The following is a 23,671-nucleotide window of genomic DNA, read 5'->3' as shown; positions in this document are numbered from 1 at the left end:
CTGCAAACCATATTTCTGCTGTGCAAGCTTAGCTATGTGTTCAGTTCTGGCAATATAGGGCATGACTGGGAGACTGCAAGACTGGAAGAGAAAGAAGAAACATACTTCTTGCTTAATCTCTGTTGGTTTCACATTGATTTCCTGTTTCTTTGAGTCCCACACTTCTCCCCAACAAACTTCTACAATCTGGAAGCAGCAGGTCTTTTCCATTGTAGCATTTGAATGAACTATGTCATTCTTCGAACATGTACAGAACCAGCCTCACCCCACCTGCTTCCCTTTCCTCCAGTCAGCAGTGTCTCTGTTCATAGGCCTGAGAATAACTGCTAAGTTTCTAGTTTTAATAGTCCTAAACTCCTTTCTTTCTTTGTCCAGCCCTAGGTGTGGTAGTTGCCTCCTATAGTTGCTAACTCACTGATAGCTTAGTATTCTCCTTTTACTTTTTCATTTATCAAGTCATCAATATTTATACCTAGTTAACTATTTCTTATACTAAATTGTCTTTGTTCACAAAAACCAGTGTGGTTTTTGTCCCCTGGCTGGACCCTGACTGCTAGAGCAAGCTGTTGTATTTTCACGAAATTCAGTTTCTTAATCTAAACGTAGGGACAACAGTGCAGGAAGTCCTCATTTTCCAAGAGTAAATAGCACTAGAAAAGACCACTTAGTGAACGCACTTTAAAAGTGGACTGAAAATACTTTGTAAATTGTGAAAAAAAAGTTTTGATTGGGATAAATCCATGAAAAAATAATCAAAACTATATAAAGCATTTATCTTACATTTAACAAAATTGTATTCATAATTACAAATACACTTTACTTCTCAGAACAAAGACTGATTTGATATTGATTTTGATTTTTGTTGTATGTATGTGCAATTTTTCCTGAAAAAATTGTATAACAATGCTGAACATTATTTTTTAATTTGCTTGCATACTAATTAATGGGGTCATTTCTGGAAAGAAATAGAAGGGTTTCATACGTTTTCTGAAGGACTCTTCATCACTCTGGTCAACGTTCTCTATTAAAATACTGACAAGTCTATCTTTGCAAGATTTCCATTTGTCATTGGCTTCACAAGTAATTTCCAATATCATTTTTATTCATTTCATGAAATTTTGCATCTTTTGCAAAATTTGCAATTTTATATTGTGATGAATTTGAATATGTCTGCATTAAAGTATTTGATTATGACTAGGATATAGCAGGAAGAGAGGGAAAGTAGTATTTACCATGATGGAATAATTAAATGGGTATTAATTTTAAGTAGTTAGTTTATTAGTGAATGATTTTGCACTTTGATTGTGCTTGCTACTCAAAAAACTTTATGAGGAGTAACATGATCAATGCTGGTTCACAAGGATCTTCTATATATATATTTGATGGAATGGTGTGTCAAAAAAAATCCTTATAAAAAGTTTTTATCAGTGCCTGGACCACAGTTGGTCATAATATTTGTCATTATTAAATTTTAACAATTTAGTTCAATAATTGTGGATTTTATCATATTCTTTTAATTTTTACACCTTAGTATACATGACTTGATAGGATCCTTTAGTGAGAATAGGTTTAGGTAAGAAGACAAAACAAAACATTGACACAACAACTCAATCAAGGGATAAAAAGTATATGTTTCATTGCAGGTATGATATGATGGCTTCTCCACCTTTAAAATAAAATAAGACTTTTATTGAAAAGCTGGTTTTAGAAACAGTACCAGAGTATTCAGCTTTAAAGATGCATCAGTTTTTGGAAATTGAAGCTCCTATAAGGGCACTTAAGATTATGTTTTCAATTCATGGATAGAGGTAAAGAGAAGTAGCAAGGTAATAAAATGGATTTAGAAACATATTGCCCGATGTTCTAAGAGAAACTAAAATGAGCCAAAATGTGTTGACTTTCTTTTAAATGGAAACAGCTCTGCTTGAACTTTTGACATAAAAACACTTACTATACTCACTGCAATTCTAGGGTTTACTCATTGCCCTGCTATCAAACATGAAGAGGCTGAAAGCAAATTGAAACATGAATCTATGGTTTCGCAGGAGATGAGTATGTATGCCAGGTGTGTTGACTTGAATGTGTATTTCCTGTTAATAAAAATGCATTCAGTTCAGTTCAGTCACTCCGTCGTGTCCAACTCTTTGCGACACCATGAAATGCAGCATGCCAGGCCTCCCTGTCCATCACCAACTTCCGGAGTTTACTCAAACTCATGTCCGTTGAGTCAGTGATGCCATCCAACCATCTCATCCTCTGTTGTCCCCTTCTCCTCCTGCCATCAATCTTTCCCAGCATCAGGGTCTTTCCCAATGAGTCAGCTCTTCACATCAGGTGACCAGAGTGTTGGAATTTCAGCTTCAACATCAGTCCTTCCAATGAACACACAGGACTGATCATCCGGATGAACTGGTTGGATCTCCTTGCAGTCCAAGGGACTCTCAAGAATCTTCTCCTACACCACAGTTCAAAAGCATCAATTCTTCTGTGCTCAGCTTGCTTTATAATCCAACTCTCACATTCATACATGACTACTGGAAAAACCATAGCCTTGACTAGATGAACCTATGTTGACAAAGTAATGTCTTTGCTTTTTAATATGCTGTCTAGGTTAGTCATAACTTTCCTTCCAATGAGTATGCATCTTTTAATTTCATGGCTGCAATCACCATCTACAGTGATTTTGGAGCCCAGAAAAATAAAGTCTGACACTGTTTCCACTGTTTCCCCATCTATTTGCCATGAAGTGATGGGACCAGATGCCATGAGCATAGTTTTCTGAATGTTGAATTTGAAGCCAACTTTTTCACTCTCCTCTTTCACTTTCATCAAGAGGCTCTTTAGTTCTTATTCACTTTCTGCCATAAGGGTGGTGTCAACTGCATATCTGAGGTTATTGATATTTCTTCCAGCAATCTTGATTCAAGCTTGAGCTTCATCCAGCCCAGTGTTTCTCATGATGTACTCTGCATACAAGTTAAATAAGCAAGGTGACAATATAGAGACTTGATGTACTCCTTTTCCTATTTGGAACCAGTCTGTTGTTACATGGCCAGCTCTAACTGTTGCTTCCTGACCTGCATACAGGTTTCTCAAGAGGCAGGTCAGGTGGTCTGATATTCCCATCTCTTTCAGAATTTTCCACGGTTTATTGTGATCCACATAGTCAAAGGCTTTAGCATAGTCAATAAAGCAGAAATCAATGTTTTTCTGGAACTCTCTTGCTTTTTCGATGATCCAGCGGATGTTGGCAATTTGATCTCTGGTTCCTCTGCCTTTTCTAAAATCAGCTTGAACATCTGGAAGTTCACGGTTCATGTATTGCTGAAGTCTGGCTTGGAGAATTTTGAGCATTACTTTACTAGTGTGTGAGATGAGTGCAATTGTGTGGTAGTTTGAGCCTTCTTCGGAATTGCCTTTCTTTGTGATTGGAATGAAAACTGACCTTTTCCAGTCCTGTGGCCACTGCTGAGTTTTCCAAATTTCCATATTTCACAGCATCATCTTTTAGGATTTGAAATAGCTCAACTGGAATTCCATCACCTCCACTAGCTTCGCTCATAGTCATGCTTCCTAAGGCCCACTTGACTTCACGTTCCAGGATATCTGACTTTGGGTGAGTGATCACACCATGGTGATTATCTGGGTCGTGAAGATCTTTTTTGTATTTTGAACTCACAGTTCTTCTGTGTATTCTTGCCACCTCTTCTTAATATCTTCTGCTTCTGTTAGGTCCATACATTTCTGTCCTTTATTGAGCCCATTTTTGCATGAAATGTTCCCTTGGTATCTCTAATTTCCTTGAGGAGATCTGTAGTCTTTCCCATTCTATTTTTTCCTCCATTTCTTTGCATTGATCGCTGAGGAAGGCTATCTTATCTTTCCTTGCTATTCTTTGGAACTCTGCATTCAAACAGGTATATCTTTCCTTTTCTCCTTTGCTTTTCACTTCTCTTTTCACAGCTCTTTGTAAGGCCTCCTCAGGCAGCCATTTTTCTTTTTTGCATTCATTTCTTTTTCTTGGGGAAGGTCTTGCTCCCTGTCTCCTGTGCAATGTCACGAACCTCCATCTATAGTTCATTAAGCACTCTGTCTATCAGATCTAGTCCCTTAAATCTGTTTCCCACTTCCACTGTATAATCATAAGGGATTTGATTTAGGTCATACCTGAATGGTCTAGTGGTTTTCCCTACTTTCTTAAAGTCTGAATTTGGCAATGAGGAGTTCATGATCTGAGCCATAGTCAGCTCCCAGTTTTGTTTTTGTTGACTGTATAGAGTTTCCCCATCTTTGGCTGCAAAGAATATAATCAATCTGATTTCAGTAGTGACTATCTGGTGATGTCCATGTGTAGAGTCTTCTCTTGTGTTGTTAGAAGAGGGTGTTTGCTATGACCAGTGGGTTTTCTTGGCAAAACTCTATTAGCCTTTGCCCTGCTTCATTCTGTACTCCAAGGCCAAATTTGCCTGTTACTCCAGGTGTTTCTTGACTTCCTACTTTGCATTCCAGTCCCCTATAATGAAAAGGACATCTTTTCTTGGGTGTTAGTTCTAAAAGGTCTTGTAGATCATCATAGAACCATTCAACTTCAGCTTCTTCAGCATTACTGGTCGGGGCATAGACTTGGATTACTCTGATATTGAGTGGTTTGCCTTGGAAACGAACAGAGATCATTCTGTCGTTTTTGAAATTGCATCCAAGTACTGCATTTCAGACTCTTTTGTTTACTCTGATGGCTACTCCATTTCTTCTAAAGGATTCCTCCTCAGAGTAGTAGATATAATGGTCATCTGAGTTAAATTCACCCATTCCAGTCCATGTTAGTTCTCTGATTCCTAGAATGTCAATGTTCACTCTTGCCATCTCCTGTTTGACCACTGACAATTTGCTTTGATTCATGGACCTGACATTCCAGGTTCCTATGTAATATTGCTCTTTACAGCATCAGACCTTTCTTCTACCACCAGTGACATCCACAACTGGGTGTTGTTTTTGCTTTGGCTCCATCTCGTCAATCTTTCTGGAGTTATTTCTCCACTGATCTCCAGTAGCTTATTGGGCACCTACTGACCTGGGGAGTTCATCTTTCAGTTTCCTATCTTTTTGCCTTTTCATGCTGTTCGTGGGGCTCTCAAGGCAAGAATACTGAAGTGGTTTGCCAATTCTCCAGTGGACCACATTCTGTCAGACCTCTCCACCATGACCTGACCTTCTTGAGTGGCCCCACACAGCATGGCTTAGTTTCATTGAGTTAGACAAGCTGTTGTCTGTGTGATCAGATTGGCTAGTTGTCTGTGGTTGTGGTTCAATCTGTCTGCCCTCTCATGCCCTCTCTCAGCTCCTACTGTCTTACTTGGGTTTCTCTTAAAATACATTAGAACATGTAAATGATTCTTTATATCTAAAATTCTTCTTGACTTAAAAAAAACCATGGATTTGATTTCTATGAGTAACTGCTTCAGCTTGTTAATTCATTTAGAAAAGAATTTTGAATTACTAAACTATGTGTTGCTAATGCCATTTTGTAATCACAGTGGTTTGGTTTGCTTCCATTTTATAATAGAAAATGTATTGATTAGGTTTACTTGTGATGCACATCAAGAATATGTTCCTAACAACAGCAAACTTTGACAACATGCATATATATCAATTATTATCTTCTCAATATACATATTGTTCCTAATTTTAAATCATTAGTTATCAAGACCAGACTTAGCAACTGAGGTTGTATTTACTTAATTAAAATTAAGTACTACATGACAAATAAATTTGGTCAAATATGTTATATATATACTCCAAGAGCATAAAATATTGAACCATAGATTGAACTACATTTAACATTATTGATATATTAATAAAAGTATAAATGCAATACCAAAGACATTCCATGAAGCCTCTGCATAATAGGAATATAATGAATTTGTTTCTTCAGAATATTTCCCCTTTATCCATATGTATTTTTTTAATGAAATTATCCTTTCCTTTGTCCTCAGACTTACATCTTCAAATCCTTCTCAATTCTTTTCATTTTGGAGAGACTTAAAAGTTTGGTTATGAAATTCATTTCCCTGCTAATCACAAATGTTTTACTCTTCCCTTCCTTGCATCTCTCATCAACCCCCAAATTCAAAGTACTCCTTTTCTTTTCTAATAGCTTTTCTTTTCATTCCCCCATCACAACTCTTGTTCAAACCCTCATCACTGCTTCCCTGGATGGTTGTCATGATCTCTTAGTTTCCTTGCTAGTTTCCTTGCTGTCAATCTTTCCCCGTTGGCTGAAAGTATAACTTCATAAAACCGTATTTTGTACACACTCACCTCCGTTTAAATCCTTCCATGGCCCCTTAATTGCCTAACAAATACAATTCCTCATTTCATGTTTAAGTCTCCCACAATCTAGTCAAATCTTTATATCACTTTGCTTTGCATGAATGCTCTTTCCTGCTCACTCTGCTTATTTAAATTCTACCCTATCCTCAAACTCCTACTGAAACCAGAAAGACTCTGTGAAGACTTCCCAGTTTGCACCACTCCATAATGTTCTCCCCAGTCACCTCTTAGCAACTGTAGGTGGTACCATCAAATCCTTTTGTAATATTATATTTCCTACCTGGCACATTTGTGGAACTTTGTCTGATATTTAACTCAATATATCATTTCAATACAAGCACTTACTATAGAAGTACAAGTAGTTTAAAGAATATATCTGTCAATTACAACTGTCATACTGTTGATTATTTTGACCTCTGTAAACACTGATACAGTGGGTGTCCTTTGATTTAAGGAAATAAACTGAAGTTCAGAAATGTTTTTCATGGCACTGTGTCAAATGCATTTCATGGCATCGTGTCAAATGTATCTCTTTTCTGTTTTGTTCTCTGTCATTTCTAGTGCCAAGTTGGAGAGCTAAATTATTATTTTATAGATTTCTTCCTACCAAGCAGTGCTACAACCTTCTTTCTTTATATGTTATGCTGCATCTTTCTTGCAGGCAAAATTAGCATGAGTTTAATGCTTATCAATAATATCAGTGCAGTCTAACCAAAATTATACTTCCTCTGATGCATAGTGGTTTTTATAGCAACCCAGTTCCACAACAGTGTTATAAATAGTAGTGATTGAGTTTTATTATAATTTCTCCAGTCCAGATTGATTATTTAATATCCAAAATCTACAATGAAAGTGAATCATTTAAAACTAAGCTAGCTGTTCAATGCATGTTCACCATTTTCTTTAAATATAGTTTGGTGTAAATTTTTTCATGAACTGTCAAATATACAATATCACAGTTAAAAAAAAATCGTTTTCTCTGTGCTGTTAACATATTGTTTCCTCAAACTAGAACACTAGAAGCCTGACTTTTTTTCTTCTTTTACTTCATAAAACAGTGAGAACAAAAACAGGATAAAGCCCATAGCAACAAGACGTTTCTTTTACCATCTGTTTGATTTATGTCGAATTTAAACTGCTTGTATTTTAGAAAGGAATCTGTTTTCTATCTTCAAAAGGATGCAATCCAACATCTCTCAGCTGATAATTTTTAGCACTTAGAGGTTCCCTTGGGCTGCTGTCAACTACAACTTATTGCATAGGTACTTTTCACTAAACTCATTATAAAGTGATTAGCCTCCAGCAAGATAGTGCAATACTACAGCCTACTTGCATTATATGTGGCTTTGCAACTGAATTTTGTGCTGTAAAATCTCATCAGATAGTGAGTATAGAATGAATCTTGCGATTCAACACAGAGAATGTTGAGAGGGATCTTGTGTCTTCTCTTTTAAACCATCCCTTTCAAGAAAATATATGCATGCACATTGGAAATAAACACACGTGCACATGTGCAAATGCACCACATGTACACAATAGGTCATTAGTTTAAAATGGATGCCATCCTCAGCTAACTTCAAACACATTTTTAAAATCCATGAATTATTTTTTAGTTTATGCTTTAAAACCAAAAACTAATTAAGTAACTCTACCTTGATTCTACAAATAGTTATCTTCAATATATGTAAGAGGGCTGCTTTTTTATTAGCACATTTAATTTGACAATGCTTCTTGCCTTAGGGTACCAGAGTTAGTCAATACTTTTGGGTCTAATAGGCTGTCTCAGTTTCTCCAATAAAACTGAAATTAGATTGATTATGTAGAGGCACTAATTATTAGAAGTAGAAGGGTTTTTTGGTTATTTATTTGCAAGCCTCCCTAACAAGGTATGCGTTACCCCAGCTTTCGTATTCACTATTGCCTGAAGCTAGCACTGTCATGTGATACTAAATAGTCTATACAAGAAGCTACCCTGGGGACATCGTCCTCCTTCACTGGTCTCTACTAATTCATAAGGCTCTTATTGTCCAGTTCATACTCCTGAACGCTTATGATAGGGTTAAGCTCATGACACACCTGTAGATGCTTCCAAAGACAAAAAAGCAAAGTGTACAGTCCCTGGGAACAAACACAGAACTTCACATTCTAAAATTTTTCATGTCATGACCACTTCAAGTCTAAAGGCTAATTTAAAACAAATGTTTTACTTTGAGCAAAAAGTCTAAATAGTTATTTCATTATTTACCATCTTTTCTGTTGTTTAAGCTGAACTTGTATTTATTCTTTAAATGGGATTGAAAAATTTTCACCATGTTTATTTATATATGGGTTTCATTTTGCAGATTATTTCTAGACAATTTTTGATCCTTGTTCAAAGATTCTGGCTCACTGGAAAGTTCCTAAACATTGTCTTTCCACAGTGTACTATGCAGAGAAAGGAGGAGGTGGTGGATTAAACAGAAATTATACTATCAGGTAGATTCCATGGGTGATTGTTTCTCTATCTTTAACATGAAGATAATGCAACAAATTCAGTGCTGTCATGAGGTTTCATCATATACATATTTATTTAAACATATATACTTACATGTGTACATTTTTTCCTGGCACACAGGGGACACTATAAATGCTAGATATTATTACATGTTAATTTTATAATTATATGGCTTTATTTATCTGTTAATATTTATATTTTATATAAAATATGATATTAATCTAAGTAAAAATTAATGATGTGATTGTGTAAAACATTTAAAAATGCACTGTAGATATCATATATATGTTTTATTCTGTATACTAACTATATATTCATATATATTCCAATAATAATGTTTTGATGCTTATAAAAAATGAATAACAATTTTATCGAACTATATAGAATTTTTACTACTTTCGTTGTACAAAAAAAAAAAAGTGAAAAAAAATCCACCCTCCTGTTGGTTAGGGTCACAGATATTTTTGGCATTGTGTATAAACTACTTCATGATCCATTTCCCAATCTATCTTGCCAGCTTTATCACCTTCAATCTCCCAATGAACTCTAGGCTCCAATCACACTTTTATTACCATTTTCTATATACTACTTATAATAAATTATTTTAAGTATTTCCTTATACTGAACCATCCTTGAATTCCTAAATTGAATCCTGAATTTTATGACTAATTCATACTATGGTTAATTTGATTTTTAGTTAATGCTTGTGCTTCAATATTCATAAGTCAGGTGAAGCTGTAGTTTTTTCAATTTAATTTAATTTAATTACAGTTGATTTACAATATTTTATTTTCTTTAGGTGTATAGCTTCAGATTCTTTTCCATTATAGGTTATTACAATATACTGAATATAGTTCCATGTGCTATAAAGCTGCAGTTTTAACAAGCTCTTTTTGTGAGTTTTTGAGCATTAATGTGTGTCATTTAAAAGAAGACAAAAAAGTGAAATCTTTTCTTCTCACTTTATTTTTTGGGAAAGTGTAATAACATTGGAATCATCTTTTGCTTATAGTGTTAATAGAATTCACTCTGTGAGGCTATTTTCATTGACTTTTTTTAGAGGATAGGAGGATAGGTAGTCTGACAATTTTCTCCATTTATAAAATCATTATACCTCATCATTTTTTTAGTGGGGATTCAATAGGATATGGATTTATAGGTATATTATTTGCAATTAAAATGGAAAGTTCAAAGATATTAAAAGCCAGGAGTTAATATTCCTAAAGTGGAATGGGAGATTAAGTTCTGCCCAATAGAATGGATTTTCACTTTTTATTTAAATTCTTCCCTATACTTTATATTTTTATACAAAGTAAGAATGCTATTTTAATTTTAATAAAACTAGTTTAAATGTCATTAAAGGCACACTCATTGGTCATATGAATATACCTAAGAAATTGGAGGTACTCACTTTTTACAATACTTTCTACACTACTGTATTAACAAGAGTAGATTCCTTTTTTGATCTCAAGGATCATGCTACTTAAGGCAAGGCAAGTTTTGCAAGTATTTACTGTGATTTGGATAACAGAAGATACCTCATTTGAAGAGAGAACAAGAAAATTGAAAGCTAAATTACAGTGGAAGACAAAATAGACTCTCCTCAACCTAATGCCAGATGGACCCTAGAAACTGTCTATAGAATGTGGAAAGGGAGAGATGCTGTTCAAGATTATTTCAGTAGTCGCTTTTTAATCTTGTAATAATCAGGAAAATGTGACTGACAATTTAAAATATTTAAACAGCTAGTCTTTTTCCATTTAAATTTATTTTTGTTGTTCAGAAGTCCCCAGGTTCTCTGAACTTATATTAAGAATTTTAAATGTTTGTGTATTTATTTTAAGAAAATGTTTCCTCCACCATAGCCCTAAGAACCAGTGCAGGCTATGGATCAGCACTTGGTCTAGTGTTCAAGCAGTTCGCTTTTAGTATTCTTGCTAGCAAAACAGCCTTATTGCTGATATGGAGAAAGTTTATTGGTCTGGACCGATGATCAAACCAGCCAAAACATTCCCTGAGGCCCAAACCTAGCCCAGAGCAAGGCACTAACTCTCTTCAGTTCTGTGAAGGCTGAGAGAAGTGAGGAAGCTGCAGAACAAAAATTTGAAGCCAGCAAACATTGGTTCATGAGTTTTAAAGAAAGAAGCCATTTCCATCACATAAAAGTTCAAGATAAACTAGTAAATGCTGATGTAGTAGCTGCAGCAAGTTATCTAGAAGATCTAACTAAAATAATTAATGACAGTGGCTACACTGAACAACAGATTTTCAATGGAAACTAAGCAGCTTTCTATTGGAAGAAAATGCCATCTAGGACTTTCATAGCTAGAGAGGAGAAGTCAATGCCTGGCTTCAAAACTTCACAGGGCAGATTGACTCTCTTGCTAGGGCCCAGTGGAGCTGGTGACTTTAGGTTGAAGCCTTTGCTCATTTAGCTTTCCAAAAATCCTAGGACCCTTAAGAATTATGCTAAATCAACTTTGCCTGTGCTCTATAAATGGAACAAAGCCTGGATGACAGCACATCTGAATACTTTAAGCCCACTGTTAAGACCTACTTCTCAGGAAAAACAGATTTCTTTCAAAATATTACTGCTCACTGGCCCCCACCTGGTCACCTACCCAAGAGCTCTGATGGAGATGGACTATGAGATTCATTTTGTTTTCATGTCTGCTAACACAAAATCCATTCTGCGGGCCATGGATCCAAGGAGTTATTTTAAGTCTTATTGCTTAAGAAAGACATTTTGTAAGGTTATAGCTACTATAGTGATTCCTCTGATGAATCCAGGTAAAGTACAGGTGACCTTTGTGTAACACAAGTTTGTACTGGGTGAGTTCACTTAAGCATAATTATTTTCAATAAATTTGTACTATTATACTACATGATCCAAAGTTGTTTGTGTGGATATGGAACAGCAAATAGAGAGGATAGACCCTAAAGTTATACTTGGGTTTTGACTGTGTGGATGGTTGGTGCCTCTAATTGCCCTTTTGCTCAAGGGTCAACTTGAAATTGAAAAACATCTGGAATGTTTTCACCATTTTAGATGCCATTAAAAACATTTGTGATACATGGGAAGAGAGCAAAATATCAATCTTAACAGGGGTTTGGAAGAAGTTGATTTCAACCCTCATGGATGACTTTGAGGATCTCAAGACTTCAGCAGAGGAAGTAATTGCACATAAGGTCAGAACAGCAAGAGAACTAGAATTAGAAAGAGAGCCTGAAGGTGTGACTTAATTGCTACATTCCCATGATAAACTTGAATGGATGAGGAGTTGCTTCTTGTGGTTGAGCAAAGAAAGTGGTTTCTTGAGATGGAATCTACTTCTGGTGAAGATTCTATGAAGATTGTTGAAATGACAACAAAGGACCTACAGTGCTACACAGATTTAGTTGATAAAGCTGCGGCAAGGTTTAGAGGATTGGCTACAATTTCAAGGGAAGTTCTACTGTGAGTAAAATGCCATCAAATAGCATTGCATGCTACAGAGAAATCATTTGTGAAAGGAACAGTCAGTCCATGGGGCAAACTTCATTGTTGCCTTATTTTAAGAAATTGCCACAACCACCCCAATTGCCAGCAGCCATCACCCTGATCAGTTAGCAGCCATCAACACGAAGGCAAGACCCTCCGTAAGCCAAAAGATTATGACTCCCTGAAGATTCAGATGATGATTAGCATTTTTTAGCAATGAAGTATTTTTAAAATAAGGCATGTACATTGTTTTTTTGGACATAATACCATTACACATTTAATAGGTTACAGTATAGTGTAAACATAGCTTTTATATGCACTGGGAACCAGAAAAATTCATGTGATTCTCTTTATTGCTTTATTTTGGTGGTCTGGAATGAGCTTCCCAGGTGGCACAGTGATAACGAATCTGCCTGCCAATACAGGAGCCACCAGAAACTCGGGTTTGATCCCCGAGTCAGGAAGATCCCCTGGAGGAGGAAATGGCAACCCACTCCAGTATTCTTGCCTAGAAAGTTCTGTGGACAGAGGAGCCTGGCAAACTACAGTCCATGAGGTCACAAAGAGTCCGACATGACTGAGCATGCACGGAAGCGGGAACTGAACTCACGATATCTCTGAGGTGTGCCTTTAGTAACATTTCAGTACAGAGGGATGTCATTTAAAAACACACACACACACAACAATAACCTTGAATAGAAAAAGAAAAAAAAAAGCTATTCTTCAAACTTGAACTTTCTGCTCGGCTACAGTGATTTCATTAGCTTAGCAGCATTACTTTAAAGTAGATGAAAATGCAAAAAGTCTATAGCCTGGTTACTTGCTGACTGAGAAATATTACTGATATTTGAAGACAATTGAATTGACATACATATGTAATTTTACTTAAATAATGATAAGGCTGGTAATTCCCAGGGAACCTGTTTTGTCTGGGTAAGAAAGCTGCTGTTCTGGGATTAATGAAAGCAAAAGTGTCCAAGTTGAGAAAGAGAGACAGAGAGAAAAAATGTACTTTGACTGTTTTCATGAGACAGAGAAGGGAAAATTCCACACCAAAGGATCAAACAAGGTTGTGGTTTTTATTTTTTATCAGACAGGATTTCCACAGGAAGCTTGGGAAAATAATGATAAAATATGTGTTTTCAGGTTTCTGTAGGACTCTATATTCCAGGAGGAAGATCCCAAATTCATTTCCTATCAGATCTTTGTGGTAAGATCAATATTTGAGTGTGTTTATAAAGCAAGAGTCTAAAAGGCTAAAATAATTTTGGACAATCCATCCCCTGAAATTAAAGAATAGAAAACAACCCAATAGCAGTTGTTATCTAAAAATTTTAAGAGTATACTGGTTTACCAAATAAACAGAGGTGATTACCAGGGGCATGATTTTAACTATACCAGGTACACCTCCTTTATAAAACAGTCCTTCAATTTTCTTTTGAGGCAACTGTTTTGGATTTTTTCTATAATAAGCATTATTTTCTGATTCTGAAATTAAAATCTTCTCAATATAGATGACTTAGAAAATACAAAATATTTTAAAAGGCAAATAATCATTCATCACCAAATGCAATATGTTGTTTTCTTTTTTCCTTTAAGATTTCCTTCATTGTTGCTTCAAGATGTCTTCCTCACTCCCACACTGCACAGTAATTGCTTATATTTTCTTTTAAGATTTTGTTATTTATTAAACATTTAGCTTTCTAATCCATGTTTCAGTGACTGATGATAAGTGTACTATGTAAAATCTGGTTAACAAGTAACCAATTTCCCTAGAACTGTTTATTGGCTAATCTCTTCTTTCCCTAATAGAATACAATTCCACATTCATAAATTGTTAAATTTGTACTTACCTAGGAGGCTATTTTATAGGAAAAAGAGTACGTCAAGGCTGTATATTGTCACCCTGCTTATTTAACTTATACTCAGAGTACATCATGAGAAACGCTGGGCTGGAAGAAGCACAAGCTGGAATCAAGATTGCTGGGAGAAATCTCAATAACCTCAGATATGCAGATGACACCACCCTTATGGCAGCAAGTGAAGAGGAACTAAAAACCCTGTTGATGAAAGTGAAAGAGGGGAGTGAAAAAGTTGGCTTAAAGCTCAACATTCAGAAAACTGAGATCATGTCATCTGGTCCCATCACTTCATGGGAAATAGATGGGGAAAACAGTGGAAACAGTGGCTGACTTTATTTTTCTGGGCTCCAAAATCACTGCAGATGGTGATTGCAGCCATGAAATTAAAAGGCACTTACTCCTTGGAAGGAGAGTTATGACCAGCCTAGATATCATATTAAAAAGCAGAGACATTACTTTGCCAACAAAGGTCCGTGTAGTCAAGGCTATGGTTTTTCCAGTGGTCATGTATGGATGTGAGAGTTGGACTATGAAGAAAGCTGAGCGCTGAAAAATTGATGCTTTTGAACTGTGGTGTTGGAGAAGACTCTTGAGAGTCCCTTGGACTGCAAGGAGATCCAATCAGTCCATCCTAAAGATCAGTCTTGGGTGTTCATTGGAAGGACTGATGCTGAAACTGAAACTCCAGCACTTTGGCCACCTCATGCGAAGAGTTGACTTATTGGAAAAGACTCTGATGCTGGGAGGGATTGGGGGCAGGAGGAGAAGGGGACAACAGAGGATAAGATGGCTGAATGGCATCACTGACTCGATGGGCATGAGTTTGAGTAAACTCCGGGAGTTGGTGATGGACAGGGAGGCCTGGCGTGCTGGTATTCATGGGGTTACAAAGAGTTGGACATAACTGAACGACTGAACTGAAATGAGGTGGCTATTTAGGAACTATTTTTCCCATTTCCCTATATTCTTGCATTAGTAATAAAATAATTTTCCTTGTAGTGTATTCCCTTAGCTATCCTAACAGTTTATTCTTCTACACAGACATTAATACCACACTCTCACATCCCCTTCACCCACTCCCCCAAATAACCATCATTATTTTCACAGCAGCTATCCATCAACTAATTTTGGAAGTATTGATGTCTTTACTATAGTGAAGAGTTTTGTTTTTTTTTACCATCTATGTATGCCTACACCACTCCCCTCCCTCCCCCAAGTCTTTGTTTATGCTATTGCTTTGGCTTAAAGCACCTTTTCTTCTTCTTTTCGATGGCTCATTTTAAAGCCTGTTTAAATGTCTCAGTGTAAATGTTCAGGTGTCAGTTTAAATGTCACTTCATCAGAGAAAAAACCTTCTTTGATCACCCAGTCTAAAGTAACTCCTATCTACACACTCTGGATCATATTGCCCTGGGTTGTTTCTTTTGTAGCACATATAACTTTTTGAGATTGTTTTATTTTATATTTGTTTATGTCTCCTGGGTCAGAATAGAAAAATAATGAAGAAAAGAATATTTTCTGTCTTTTTCATTGCTCTTTCCTCATCATTTAACACAGCTGTTGGTACACATCAATGTTCAAGAATTGTTGGCTGAATGAACAATGAATGAGTGAATACAGGCAGCTCAGGGAAATCTCTGCTTCATGCTCAATGTATGCTATACCACTGCAGGCACTGCCAGCCTTGATTGTTGTGTAGAGTCACATGTGGTATCTGGTGGAGTGGTATTCAGATTCCCAGTGGCTGTCTACTCCCAAGCCAGACTCCATTATTGACATTATCAATCATAATTGTGATCTGGACCTTTATGACTTCCTTCAGTCTTTTCCCACTGCAAGTTATGCTATAGAAATCTCTCAGAGTTTGTATGGTGGTTGGCCCCTTGGAAGCAAGGGATTTCCACACCCCACCCCATCATTTTTGTTTGTCTTTCAGTTCAGTTGGATCCTGGAAAAGGGGTCAAGACAATGGTTCTTGGATCATCTTTCTGTCAAGATCACCTATTAATTATAACACTGAAAGTGAAACGGTGACAGTGTTAGTCACTCAGTTGTGTCTGACTCTTTGCAACTCCAATTTGTTGTTCAGTATCATATTGTGTATAGTACTGTGCATGTTTGTATGCTCAGTTGCTCAGTCATGTGCAACTCTTTGCGACCCCATGGACTGTAACCTACCAGGCTCCTCTGTCCATATTATCCAGGCAAGAATACTGGAGTGGGTTGCCATTTCCTTCTCCAGGGGATCATCCAGACCCAGGGATCGAACCCAGATCTTCTGTATCACAGGCAGATTTTTTACTGTTTGAATTCCTGTATATCCTGATTTATTTATTTATTTATTTTGTTTCTGTGATCTGTAAAATACTTGCAGGACATTTTAAAGTGTCCTGCTATGAAAGTGTTTCTCTCAATTCTTCTTATAGCTATATTTATTTAAAAATACATTGCAAGGTTATTTCATATGGTGACTTACAGTTCTTGAGTCTTAATCTATTAACATTTATTTTTTTTAATTTACTATATTTTTCTGGTTTAATGCAATCATTGCCCTTGAAATTCAAAATTTTTACCAAAATATGTCTAGGCATTACATTAGCTTCCTCCTCTTGCCCCTCATCCACCCTCTACACACATACAGATTAAATCTGACTATTTAGCCTTCTCTTTCAAATTAAAAATTAAAATATTTTTTCAGTTCAGGAAATTTTCTCTCCATCGTTCTTTGCTGTTTGCTTTTTTTTTTTTACATCATGTCTTTTCTCATCTTTTAAAATTTCTACTTTCTGTGTATTGGATTCCTTGAATTTGTCCATAATATCTCTCATATTTTCTTTTACTGTGTTCCACAAATTTACCATTCTGTCAGAGTTCTGAATGAGTTTCTTGAATCCATAGGAACCTTTTAAAATTCAATTATTACCTTATTATAACATACTTCTTTTAAGTTTTAAATTCAACAATCCTACTTAAAAAAATCTGCTTGTGTGTGTGTATTTGTAACTGCCATTCATCTCTCATAGTTACTTGTTCTAATGTTATTTTATTTATATTTTGGATCAATTATATTCTTAAAATCTGTTGAAAACAATCTTAAAACTTCCATAATGTTCTTCTGTTACTTGGAAAACTTCTTTCCTAGTGATGCATCTGTTCTGATTCTTGATAATTTCCTTTGTTTAAACTGCAGTAGATTTTCATATACTGGGTGATGTTTTTTCATTTCCCTTGGAAAATTTTCACATCAGAGTATCTATGGTTGCTCACTATGTTGCCACAGCTCAGCAGAAATTGAGATAGATTCAATAAGAAATTGGTATAGACCTTTGCACAAATTTTTCAGATCTAGATGTGAAGAAGAAATTTTTATAATTACTGTAAATTTATATTGTTAGTGACTTCATAGTCTGGAGGGATTGAGAAAGGATTCAGGGCCCTAAAGTGAAGAAGTAGGAAACTTGGCCACTGTGCTACTTTTGTCATTTGCAAGAGCAAATTCAGTGCAAATAAGCACTACAAGCAAGCCCGTCATAATCAACTTCCGTGTACCAAGAACAAGTCGTGGCAGTCTCCAGCTTCTTTCTTAGTAATGCTGCTTGTAGCATTGACTTTTGGCTTCTGGTAAGCCTTACTGTCAGTTGAGTTAATCTCACTTTCCCTCAGGTCTAATTATAGGTCTCAATGCTGTGTATGAATAGAGGTCAAGCAGCAGTAAGGTGGTATGTCCTTCAAAGTTCTTTGGCCCACATCAGCCATCTTCTTTAAACTTTAAGAAGCACCACTGGAATTGGTTCAATTTATGTCTCAGATTTTTTTTTTCATTTTACAGGAAGCATTTTTCTGTTTGGGGTTCTATTCTTTCCTTCTTTTTCACCTACTCCCTTCTTATTTTAACTAACAGGAAATCCTATAAGTTTGTAGTGCATCAATTGGCAGGTTTCCACCCTGTTTTTACATTTTCTCAGGGAGGATATAGAGAATTACTGGGTTATTGTTTTAATGGAAGGCATTTCTTTCCCTTTCTCTAGGCTTCCCTCCACTTAATTTCCTTTGAAATCTTAGAATTATTAGGAAAAACTTGGAATTATTACACAAATACTTAGAGTGCAATATTGACATTCTGGTTTGTTTTTAAGATAAAATTATACTGGTAAGGTGATCCATTAAGGCATTATTAGACATTACGTGACTGTGTCCATGCTCAGCCACTCAGTCATGTCCAACTCTTATGACCCTGGGTCCGCAGCTCACCAGGCTCTTCTGTCCATGGGGTTTTCCAGGCAAGAGTACTGGAGTGGGTTGCCATTTCTTCATCCAGGGGATATTTCCTTTTCAGGGATGGAACCCTCATCTCTTGCTGGCAGGCAGATTCTTTACCACTGAGACTCCTGGGAAGCCATATACTCTTTTTAAAATTCAACATTATTCATAAAAGTAAATGAGATACAATCATAAAATGAGTATATTTCTTGTCATTCAACATAAAGAGGGATTAAACAAGGAAATTTTAGTTTTATATGCATGTGTGCATGGGTGCTAAGTTGCTTCAGTCATGTCTGACTTTTTGAGACCCTATGGGTTGTAGCCTGCCAAGCTCTGTCTGTCCATGGGATTCTCCAGGTAAAAATACTAGAGTGGGTTGCCTTGCCCTCCCTCTAGGGGATCTATCTTCCTGACCCAGGGATCGGACCCACGTCTCTTACATCTCTGCATTGGCAGGTGGGTTCTTTACCACTAGTGCCATCTGGAAAGCCCAGTTTCATATAAGGTTTATGAAAAAGAAACATGTAACACTATGAGCACCTGTATGCTGCTGCGGCTGCTGCTAAGTCACTTCAGTCGTGTCCAACTCTGTGCGACCCCATAGACGGCAGCCCACCAGGCCCCGCCATCCCTGGGATTCTCCAGGCGAGAGCACTGGAGTGGGTTGCCATTTCCTTCTCCAATGAATGAAAATGAAAAGTGAAAGAGAAGTCACTCAGTCGTGTCTGACTCTTCGCGACCCCATGGACTGCAGCCTACCAGGCTCCTCCGCTCATGGGATTTTCCAGGCAAGAGTACTGGAGTGGCCCGCCATTGCCTTCTCTGAGCACCTGTATAAGCAAAAACAAATTCAGTGGAACTATAGTAAGAGACTTATTGCCAAGGTGCAGAATGAGGATTCTGAATCCCTAAATCAAGACACAGAAAGTAGAAACAGTATTTCCAAAATGAGGACTGGGAAAATAGGGATTGGAAGGCAACTGGGAAGATACTGTGCTGACTCACAGTATTATCTGGGGTTGGATGAACTTTATTTTTTCCTTTTGGCATCATCTTTAGTGTAGTATTTCCAGTACTTGAAGATGAAGATATTTTCTTAAAGGTTTTCCAGTTAGTATTTGTGCATGTCCACAAAGGTGAATGCTTGAATGACAAGAAATCAATGCAGGTCAAAGCTAGTTATTTAGCTGCTGAATAAGGATTTTCTATTGCTTTCTATATGGCCACCCTCCAGTAATGATGAGTCAAGTCTTTCTCACACTTTGAATTTCCCTTATTTCAACTTCTGTCCCATCTTTCTGACTCTTTTGTCCCTTTCTACTGCTTCCAAGGACCCACCTGAATATTTCAAGATCCTTGATAATCTCCCTGTTTTAAAGTCAGCTGATTACCAACCTTAATTATATCACAAAGTCCTTACTCAACAGTATTTAGAATTGAAGAACCTGGTCATAGGAATCTTGGGATAAGGATATCTTCAGAAATGTGCTTAATTCCAAAGGTAGACAGTGCAGATTATAAGGGAGAGACATGCTTCACAGTTTGCCACCTCTCTTCTTTACTCACTGATCTTATTTTTCTTTTACTCATCTATGCATTCATAAATATTATAGATTTGCAATGTGACTTCTTAACCTTGAACTGCCTATACAAAAAAAGGAGAGAAATTTTAAAAGTTCCAAAAATTTGAATCACTGACCAAAATAGTCCTGGAACTTATTAGCCTTTGAGTTTTACATAATTTCTTATGATATAAAGTGCACAAAAAGCCCTATTAAAATACCACTGCAAGTTAATCATGAAAAGACCCTTTAGAATTCTTAGAGATGCTCATTTTGTAGAGAAATGGGGAAACAGAAATGTCAGCACTGGCAGCTGAAAGGGTACAGATCTCCTGGTAATGAAAGAGGCAGCTGTTTCAATACAAATTTTTTAAAGTAAAACGTCCCATTGTGCCCTGTAATCCCTAATTAATTATGGTGAAGAACCAGAGTTTACTGGGATTTTTTTTTACCCATCCAGAAAAAAATGATCTTAAACAACTAGGTATGATCTAAGGAAAGTTTAGAGATTTATAAGGGATCAAAAACATAGAGTAAGCTATATTGTCAATTAGCAGTTCCCCAAATGAACAGAAAGTTCGGCAAGTTAGTTTATTTTTTAAGTATAAATCTCTAGAAATGTAATAAGTCATTGAAACAGCTGCTCTTTAAAACGTTTAAGATTCAAATATGTAGCTGGCTTCTTTAGACAGTATGATGTAATTAACAGAGTATAATCTTTGAAGACAGATAAAACTGGACCCAAACCTTGGCTTTCTCACTTAGTAAATGTATGAGAAGCCACAACAAGGTGGATTGGAGGAGCAGAGACCCAGTACAAAGACCCACATCCCTAGGAAGATGGCCCACAAATGGGAAGATAATCACAACTGCAGAGGTTCTCCTCAAGTAGAAAGGAATTTGAGCCCCATATCGTGCTCCTGCATTGGGAAGACGAATGTCTGACTTTGAAGGCCAGTGGGGCTTGCAAACAAGAGAGCCATAGGAAATAGAGACTCGACTCATAAAATGGTGCATGGAAAATCACACAGGCTCCAAGAACCAGTGCATAAGCAGTAATCTGAAAGGGACCTGTGTCTGACCCACTTGCTGACCTTGGAGAACCCTCCCGGGAGACAGGAGGCAAATGGAGCTCACCCTGGGGACACAGATGATGGTGGCAGCCATTTTGGGGAGCACCTATTACCATGAAAACCCTGGTACTGACAAGAGAAATTTTGGAGCCTTCCCTCTAGCCTACTAGCGCCGAGAACTTATCCACCCACCAGGGGGCTGACACCAGTCCCAGGCCCTGCAGGCCACACAGCCAGCAGTCCTGGGACTCTGCCCCACCTACCAGAAGGCCCAGAATCAGCCTCAGCTGCCAGTAGGCCGGCACCAACTCCAGGAACTCCCCGGCCCTACTGACAGCCTCTTCATGACACAGCCCTGCCCACTAGCGAGCTGGCACCTTGACTACAATAACCCTGGGCACAACAGCTAGCATGCTGGGACATGGCTCTGCCCACCAGTACCCGGCAGCGTCCCCATGAAGCAGGGCTGGGGCCAGTCCATCCCCCTGGTGCACCCATAGTAGTCAGCCCTCCCACAACACAAGGGCCCATGAAGCCCATATGGCAGCACCCCTAGAGCACACAGCTCTGATGACCAGAGGGGAGTACGCTGCTGGGCCCCACAGGACATCTCCTACATAAAGCTACTTCCCCAAGATCAGAAATGTAAACCCCCTATCTAACATAGAAATAAAAACAGAAAATTAGGTGAAATTAGGCAACAGAGGAATATATTCCAAATCCCAGAACTAAGCGCAAAAGTGATAAGCAATAAACTAGGCAAAATGATCATAAAGAAGCTCAAAAAGCTCTGTAGAAGAAAGGAGGAACACAGTGAGAAGTTTAACAGAGTTAGAAAATATAAAAAAGGACCAAATAGAGCTGAAGAATACAATAATTGAAATAAAAGATACACTAGAAGGAATAAACAGTAGATTAGATGATACAGAGGAACAGACCATTGAAGTGGAAGACAGAATATGGGAGTCACCCAAGCTGAATACACAATCACACAAATGAGGAAACAATATTAATTCAAGTTGGAAAGGAAAACTGTCACTGTTTACATATATTTATATATTTCTAAAGATGCCACCAAAAAACTACTGTAAGAAACAAACATATTGAGCAAAGATCATGCTGGATACAAAACTAATATACAGAAATATGCTGTGTTTCCATACATTAACAATGAACTATAAGAAAGAGAAGTTAAGAAAATAATCCCATTTACAGTTTCATTAAAAAAAACGAACTAACAAAACAAAAGAACAACAGACTTACAGAGAATAAACAGGTGATTGCTAAATTTGGGAGTTGGGATAAGTGAACTAGATGAAGTAGATTAAGAGGTACAAACTTCCAGTTACAAAATAAATGATTTATGAGGATGAAATGTATAGCATAGGATATTTAGTCAATAATACTGTGATAACTTTGCATGGTGACAGATAGTAATTATACATATCATGGAAATCATTCTTCTAATATATAAAAATACCAAATCACTATGTTGTGCCCTTGGAACTAACATAGTATTATAGGTTAACTACATTTCAATTTAAAAAAAAGAAAGCAAGAAAGGGAAAAATGGTAAAACAATGATGCTTTTGAACTGTGGTGTTGGAAAAGACTCTTGAGAGTCCCTTGGACTGCAAGGAGATCAAACCAGTCCGTCCTAAAGGAAATCAACCCTGAATATTCACTGGAAGGACTGATGCTGAAGCTGAAGCTCCAATTCTTTGGCCACCTGATGCAAAGAGCTGACTCACTGGAAAAGACCCTGATGCTAGGAAAGACTGAGGGCAGAAAGAGAAGGGGATGACAGAGGATGATACGGTTGGATGGCATCACCAACTCAATGGACATGAAGCCTGGTGTGCTGCAGTCCATGGGGTCGCAGAATCAAACAGGACTCAGAAACTAAACAAAAACAATGAAAGGTGGCGCTAGTGGTAAAGAACTTGTCTGCCAAAGCAGGAGACAAGAGATGTGGGTCCCATCCCTGGCATGGAAAGATCCCCTGGAGGAGGACATGGCAACCCACTCCAGTATTCTTGCCTGGAGACCCCAGTGGACAGAGGAGCCTGGTGGGCTACACAGTCCATAGGGCTGCAAGCATGCACTTATGATATAAAAAGTGAAGAAAAGGTCTACAACTTTTAATCCATCTAAAATATCTAGAATGATTAGGAATACATTAAAATATAATGCAGATCCATATCCTAGCAAAGTATTCTAAAAGGAACAGATATGTTTACCTTGAAAACTTAAACATTCTGCTTTTAATATTTAGAGGTTATTTTATTATTCTCTAATGCAGATAAGGGCTTCCCTGGTGGCTCAGTGGTAAAGAATCTGCCTGCAATACAGGAGATTCGAGTTTCATCTCTGGGTCGGGAAGATCCCCTGGAGAAGGAATGGCACCCCAGTCCAGTATTCTTGTCTGGAAAATCCCATGGACAGCCTGGCGGGCTACAGTCCATTGGGTCGCAAAAGAGTTGGACATGACTTAATGACTAAACAACAACAATGCAGATAAAGTTATGCCAAATTTTTTTTGATGCAGAAGTTTTGACCTAGTTGATTAAATATCTACTTAGGAAAGAAATGTGTGCTCTTCTGAT

The sequence above is a fragment of the Cervus elaphus genome, chromosome X, assembly GCF_910594005.1.
Source record: "Cervus elaphus chromosome X, mCerEla1.1, whole genome shotgun sequence".
Lineage (NCBI taxonomy): Eukaryota > Metazoa > Chordata > Mammalia > Artiodactyla > Cervidae > Cervus > Cervus elaphus.
The sequence above is the reverse complement of the archived record's forward strand: the minus strand, read 5'-3'. Positions refer to the sequence as shown.